Source organism: Elephantulus edwardii, unplaced genomic scaffold (assembly GCF_000299155.1).
Source record: "Elephantulus edwardii isolate Elephantulus edwardi_28Jun2011 unplaced genomic scaffold, EleEdw1.0 scaffold00538, whole genome shotgun sequence".
NCBI lineage: Eukaryota > Metazoa > Chordata > Mammalia > Macroscelidea > Macroscelididae > Elephantulus > Elephantulus edwardii.
The window spans coordinates 304,790-313,067 of record NW_006400288.1 but is presented as its reverse complement, the minus strand read 5'-3'; positions in this window follow the sequence as shown (position 1 = coordinate 313,067).

The window sequence follows — 8,278 nt, the reverse complement described above, 5'->3', positions numbered from 1 at the left end:
ATAGTTTCCACACTCTGTTGGGTCACCCTTCTTTGGAATGGGAACAAATATAGATCTCTTCCAGTCAGTTGGCCAAGTGGTTGTTCTCCAGATTTCCTGGCACAACTTGGTATATCTTCCTCCAATCCTGATACCACATTCCTCCTCATAGAACCCAGCCTCTGCTTATAGATTAAAAAGGTATGGAAACAGGATGCATTCCTGATGCACTCTTTCTGATTTTGAACCATGTAGTATTTCCCTGCTCTGTTCTGAGAACTGCTTCCTGGTCCATGTATGGGTTTCACATAAGCACTATCAAGTGTTCAGGGATTCCAGTTCTCAAGGTTAATCACAACTTATTGTCATCCACACAGTCAAATGCCTTTGCATAGTCAATGAAATGAAGACAGATATCCCTCTAGTGCTCTTTACTTTCTGCCAAGATCCATTTGACACTGGCGATGGAGAGTATACAGAGAGACTTAAATTCTCATATGCTGCTGATGGGAATGTAAAATGGTACAATTATTATGGGAAGTCATTTTGTCCTTCCTTAAAAAGCTGAGTGTAAAAGTACCATTTGAACCAGCAATCACACATCTAATGCTATTGTCAGGTGTCATCACGTTGACTCTGATTCACAGCAATCCTATGAAGACTTTAGTCTGGTCATATTCTGTAATCTCACTATTTATTCCACTAAATATATATCTAAGAAACAAGAGCTTCATCACAAATGGATATATACACACACTCATGTTTATTGCAGCATTATTTATAACAGCAAAATGTTGAAACAACCTAAGTGTCCATCAACAGATAAATGACTGAAGAAACTATGGTATATCCATCTACACAATAGAGTATTCTCAAAAATTCAATGCCGGGGGAGCTCTGGTGTCCTAGTGGCAAGGAACTGCAACTACAATCCCAGAGGTGCACGGTTCGAACCCACCAGATGGTCTGCCGGGGAAGGAGGGACAATCTCCTCCTGTACCAGTCAGATCTGATTTGACGGTACACGCACACAAAATAATAATAATAAAAATTCAGTGCCACTGAGTCAGAACCAATTCAAAGCTGACTCTCCAGTGAGGGTATAAATCACACAAGAGAATATAGCTCATCTTTCCCTTGAGGAGCGGCTGACAGATTTGAATTGCTGCAAGGTGAAGTCTTTGGGTTAGCACCAAAACTCTCTATAGAGGAGTGGGAAGGGAGAAAATGGGGGGGGGGGGTTTCAGAAAACCCTCCCTACAGAATATGCCACCAGACTTCTTGATAGGAGTATTATGTATCACCAAGAAGCAAAGCAAAAAAAAAGAATTCAAGAAAACAAAACGACAACTGTAAAACCACTCTTATAAAAAGCTAAGGAAACCGGGGAGCTCTGGTGGCCTAGTGGCAAGAACCTGCACTGCAATCCCACAGATATGTGGTTCGACTCCACCAGATGCTCTGCTGGAAAAAGAGGGGCAATCTCTTCCTGTACCTGTCGGATCTGATTTGATGGTACACACACAAAAAATAGAAAATGAGAAAAGAAAAAGAAAAAACCAAAAAAAACAACCTAACCTAAAAAAAAAAAAAAGCTAAGGAAACGTTTATGCACAGAAAGAATCATTACTGAGTGGTAAACAGAGATGGGAAAGGAGAGAAAACAGACCCAAAATAAGTTAAGTTGGGTAACGGTAAAAGCAATTTACAAGAGGGACTGATTGTTGATTGCTGTCAAGTCGAGTATGACTCATAGTGACTCTATGAACATAAGACCTAATGCCTTTCCATAACTATCGTCATTTCTCCAAGTTCATAGAGTTTCCAGAGTCATATGGTTTAGGAAGTGGATGCCACTCCTGTTTCCAAACCTGTTTTACAACTGGGAGTTCCACCACTGTCCACATTGGGAAACCATTCTGATATTTGATTCAGCATCAGAGCAAACCCAGGTTACTTCATACTGCACATTGACAAAGAGTGATGTACAAAGTGAAAGAGGGTTCCTTCAGATAAAACAGCACAAGTTTTATTTAGCAGTGGTTAAGTGTCATCAAGTCAAATACAACTGAGATTAAGTTTTACACAAAAGACCTGAACTCTGTTCTACAACTAACATCGTTTCTGTACATTTGTAGAGTTTAGAGAGTTTGTAGTATAGTTTCCAGAGGCATCTAGTTTAGGAAGTGGATGCCACTCCTGCTTCCAATCATGAATCAATCTGGAAGCTCATCCAAACATTGTACATAATGGGTATTAAAGTATTTAAGAAAACTATGGAACAGTGTGCAGCATCACAGCAACACCAAAGTTGTTCAGTTAAGCAAACAGACAAAAGATTTCTGTATCATTTAAGGAATATTTATTCAGAAATTAGTGGGGGAAAACCCTGGAGGGAAATGAGTAGTAATACACATCAAAAACATCCCTTACACGCCCAACAAGACAGCCAAACTCCCAGAGTGAAGTCTCCAGGCCCCGCCTGCAGTCCCATCCCTTCCCCCTGCAAGGTTTTAAAGCCACAACTTTGAGTAGACCTCCACCCTAAGCAAAGGCTCAAGGACACCCATTCTTGGGGGGAAAAGAGCAGTAATACACATCAAACATGACCCCAAAAACTTTCTTACGTGCCCATCAGGACTGCCAGCAAGATGCAAGCAAGCAGCCAAACTTCCAGAGTGGAGGCTCCAGGCCTAGCCTGCCACTTTGTTTTAGTGAAGTCTGATTATTTTAGGAAATGATTGTTGTTATGTTGTTACTGTTGTTGTTATTGTTGTTATATGCCGAGTTGCTTGCAACTCATAGCGACCCTATGTACAACAGCCCTAAACTCTGCTCTATCCTGTGCAATCACACTGTCTACGACACACCCATCCCAATTACCCCAGTCACTGAATCAATCCATCTCATAGAGGGCCCTCCTCTCCTGCGCTGTCCATCCACCCTACCAAGCATGATGTCCCTCTCCAAGGAACGGCCGCTCCTTACAACATGTCCAAAGTATGTCAGACAAAGCCTAAGAATCCTTGCGTCCAAGGAGCCGCCTGGTTTAACCCTCTCTAGGATCAATCTGTTTGTTTTCTTAGCAGTCCATGGTACACTCAGTACTCCTCTCCAGCACCACAGCTCAAAGACATCATTCTCCTTCTATCCTCCCTAGTCACTGTCCAACTCCCTGATGCATAACAGGTGATAGCAAAGACCATGGCCTGTATCAGACATACCTTAGTCTCCAGAGAGACACCATTGCTCTTTGGAGAGGTCCCTAACAGCAGACTTTCCCATTGCAATAAGTCTTTTAATTTCATGGCTGCTGGTGCCAAGAGTGTTGACTGTGGAGCCAAGCAAACTAAAGCTGTGAACAATCTCAATCTCTTCACCATCCATCCTGATGCTGCCAATTGGTCCAGTGGTGAGAATCTTTGTCTTCTTGATATTGAGCCTCAATCCATATTGAAGGCTGCAGTCTTTGACCCTCTGCAGCAAGCGCTTCAGGTCCTCCTCAATTTCAGCAAGCAAGGTTGTGTCATCTGCATAACGCAGATTGTTGATAGATCTTCCACCAATCCTGATGCCACACTTCTCCTCAGAGAGCCCAGCCTCCTGGATGATCTCTTCTGCATACAGGTTGAAAAGGTAAGGAGACAGGACACATCACTGGCATACACCCTTGCCAATTTTGAACCATGCAGTGTTTCCTTGCTCTGTTCTGATGATTGCCTCTTAGTCCAAGTATTAGCATGATCAAGTATTCTGGGATTCCCATTCTTCTCAGAGTCAGCCACAGTTTTTTATGGTCCACACAGTCAAACACCTTTGCATAGTCAATGAAACACAGATAGACAATCTTCTGGTATTTCCTGCTTTCAGCTAAGATCCATCTAACATTAGTTACAACATCCCTAATACCACGACCCCTTTTAAGCCCAGCCTGGACTTCTGGCAGTTCTCTGCTGATGTGTTGTTCCAGTCATTTTTGGATAATCTTCAATAGAATCTTGCTTGCATGTGAAATCAATGATATTGTTCTATAGTTTCCACACTCTGTTGGGTCACCCTTCTTTGGCATGGGAACAAATATAGATCTCTTCCAGTCAGTTGGCCATGTGGTTGTTCTCCAGATTTCTTGGCAAAATCTGGTGAGCACGTCCATGGCAGCATCTGTTAGCTGAAATACGTCAATTGGTATGCCATCTATTCCTGGGGCCTTATTTTTTGCTGTTTCCGTCAAAGCAGCCTGGACTTACTTCATCACCATAGGCTCTTGTTCATATGTTGTTTCATTAAAGTCTTCTGTGTCTGTTAATTCCTTTCGATAGAGTGACTCAGTATATTCTTTCCATCTTCTTTTAATACTTCCTAGATCATTTAATATTCTGCCTAAAGCATCATTGATTATAGCAACTCGAAGTTTGAATTTGTTCTTCAATTCCTTGAGCTTAAGAAATGCTGAACGAGTTCGGCCCTTTTGATTTTCTGACTCTAGCTAGCCCCTTGCACATTTCATTGTAATATTTTACTTTGTCATCCCGTGCTGCCTTTTGAAATCTTCTGTTCAGCTCTTTAGTATCTTGAATTCTTCCTTCTACTTTGGCTTCTCTGCACTCTAGTGCAATATTTAGAGTTTCTTCTGACATCCATTTTGGTATTTCCTTCCTCCTCTGTCTTTGCAATGACCATTTGTACACTTCCTGGATGATACCCTTGATATCCTCCCACAACTCATCTGGTCTTTGGTCATTAGTGTTCAAGGCCTCAAACCTGTTCCTGAGATGGTTCTGAAATTCAGGTGGGATAGACTCAAACTGATTCGACATTATATTTAATCAATTACATCAACCACCTAAATTGATGTTACAAAACAAAATGTATAAAAACAACAGAATGAAAAATCAATATGGTTTGTAAAATTTCACTAAAACATAATAATTTAAAGAAAAATATTTTAAAATAATGAAAAATAAAGGGTGGCGGACTTTGGTGGTCTAGGGGCAAGAAGCTGTACTGCAATAACAGAGGTGAGCAGTTTGAATCCAGCAGATGTTCTGCAGGAGAAGGAGGGACAATCTCTTCCTGGAGCAGTCAGATCTGAGTTGACAATACACACACACAAAAATAATAAATATTTAAAAATTAAAAGGCAAAAATAAAGGGAAAAAAGAAGTCATGTATGCCTTTAAACATCAGAACTGACTTATGACAGACATCATAATGGAACCCTGTTCTAAGTACCCATACTCATTTCACCTTTATTATATTTACTTGTTTCATTTTTCAGTAGTATTTTTGATTTATCATTGTTTTCCACTTTAGCCCTTTCATGTCTACAGCAAGGATGATTAGATAGCAAGAGGCAAATAAATATATTGGTTAAAACTTGAGAGGTTGCGTTAGGAAGAAGGTCACGGGGGAGATGAAGCAAAGAAGAAAAGTACATTACAAGACAAATAAAGGATAAATAACGCCACACTATGGATTGGCATCATTGCTCTTTGGCACTCTGGAGATGTCCCTGATAGCAGATTTTCCCAATGTGATATGTCTTTTAATTTCTTAACTGCCGGTACCAAGGGTGTTGATTGTAGATCCAAACAGGATGAAATTGTTGACAATTTCAATCTTTTCTACATCCATCATGATATTGCCTATTGACTCAGTGATGAAGATTTCTGTTTTCTTAATGTTGAAATATAATCCACACCAAAGGCTGTAGTTATTTTATTTTCTGCAGCAAGCACTTCATGTCCTCCTCACTTTCAGCAAGCAAGGTGAGTTATAGGTATAATGCAGGTAGTTGATGACTCTTCCTCCAATCCTGATAGCACATTCTTCTTTATCAAGTCCAGATTCTCATATTATTTGCTCAGCATACAAACTGAATAGACAGAGAGAGGATATAGACCTAAGCATACCTTTCTTGATTTTATATCATACAGTGTTTCCTTGCTCTGTTCATGTAATAGCCTCTTGGTCTAGGTATAGATTTCCCATGAGTACAGTTAAGTGTTCTGGAATTCCTATCTTTCTTTCTTAATGTCAGCCATAATTTGTTGTGATCCACAGAGTCAAATTTCTTTGCAGTCAATAATACAGAGATATCCTTCTGGTAGTCTTGGCTTTTATCTAAGACCCATCTGACAAAGTGCTAAAGATCAATGATGTCAATTTAAAAATGAATATGTGTGTAACCAAGTTACGGTCTTTTCAATTACTTGCTATGCATCTCAAAGTTGGCAACAACTAAGGATGACAGAAGAAGAATCAATGTCTTTGAGTATGGTGTTGGAGAAGAGTACAGAATATACTATATAAAAGTCTGTATTGGAAAAAGTGGTCAAGGTGTTCCTTGGAGGCAAAGACAGTGAAACTTCATCACACATACTTAGGACATGTTAGGATAAATCATTCATTGGAGAAGGGGATCATGCTTGGGAAAGTTGAGCGTAAGAGAAAAAGACCCTCAATGAGATGGACTGTCATAGAAACTGTAGCAGTGGGCTCAAATATATCAGAGATATGAAGATAGCCAAGACAGGGCTAGGTTCAGAGCTGTTGTTCATGAGTTGCAGTAGACTTGATGGCACCTAACAATAACAACTACTAAGGACTGAAATGGCACTGCAAGAAATTCCAACTTACCTGAAAACTGGCTGATGTGCGTAGAGGAGTCTGTCTCTCTTTACATCCCCCTTGGAGAAGAGTGGGATCTGAAGAGAACAGATCTAGAGGAAAAAGCAGCAACGATAAAGACTGTTGGACTTGGCTGCTCTTAGCAATCCATAAAATCCACTTACTTATCTATTTGAAAATAACAGAAACTGTGCTATGAACTGACCTATAGCTGACCCTCGAGCAGTTTTTCAGAGGCAGTAAATTGCACAGAAGGATATTAACCAACTTTCTCCCATGAAGCCTTTGGGACTGTAGCACAGTATATTTATTACAAGTAGGCCACTGGATCTTACTAGACTGTTTCCTTCACTATAAAGTGAGGAAAAAATATTTCTTCTGCCTTCTGCACTATATTAACATACGAAGAAGCAACCAGATTATTTTCAAAGAGTCTTCATAGGCACTATGAAAATGTGCTATTACTGCAAATTAAGTATCACAATGACATATATTACACAACTGCCAAAATGGCAGAATCATAGATATAGTTAAAACACATTGCCACAAATGACGACATATGTGTTTCTCAGCACGGTAGTCAAGTTTAAAAGTGTATAGCAATGTGTTTAAATGAACTACTAGCAAGCTCGAGCTCTGGTGGCCTTGCAATAAGAACCTATGCTGCAATCCCGAATGCACATGAATCAGCCAGCTGCTTTGCAGGAAGATTGGCAATCTCCTCTTGAGCAATTAACTGCCTGTGAAAATCCACTGGAAGGTCAGCTATGGGTCAGTTCTGATTCGATGGTACTCAACAATAACAACAACAATAACTAGCAAGAAAGTAAAGCAGTTGGGTCTTTTATGCAGAGTTAGTTCATATTGCATTTCATTTTATTGAACTTCACAGATACATACCTACAGGTTTTTTATATAATGAAGGTTTGTGGCAATCCCACAACAATGGTATGATTTTTCCAACAGTGTGTGCTCACTTCATATCTCTGTGTCCACTGTGGTGGTTCTCATAATATTTCAAACTTCTGCACATTATTGCATACTTAATAGACTATACAGTATGTTAAACTTTAATATGCATTGGGAAACCAACAAATTTATGTTGCCTACTTTATTTTGATACTCACTTTACGTATGGTGATCTGGAACGGAACATGAGAATGTCTTTGAGGTATGCCTGTACACTGCTGTGGAGGTGTACAACTCAAATTTAAAAACCACTTAGGAAAACTGTATGGTAGTATAGCTTTTAAATCCAAATGTACACCTACTACATGAAATTAATTAGTAATTCCACTCCTGTGTGAAGACACATAGAAATGAGAAAAAGGCGAATGTTCGTAACAAGTTTATTCATATTATCCTAATGCTGGAAACAACCCAAATGCCCCTCAACAGGATACTGGATAAAGAAACCCTGATATAGTCATACAATGGAGGATAACTTCACAATGAAAAAAATAACTATTCATCTCCTAAACATATTGAGCAAAATAAGCCACACAGAAAAGAATATATATTACATGACTCCATTTATATGAAATTAAAAAACAGAGTAAACTGATATATGGTGATATATAGTGTAAGGAATCATTAGATGGGCCCTTCCAACCATTTATTTATATACATAATCTTGTATAACCAGCAAAAAAGAAGTATTAAACTAAAA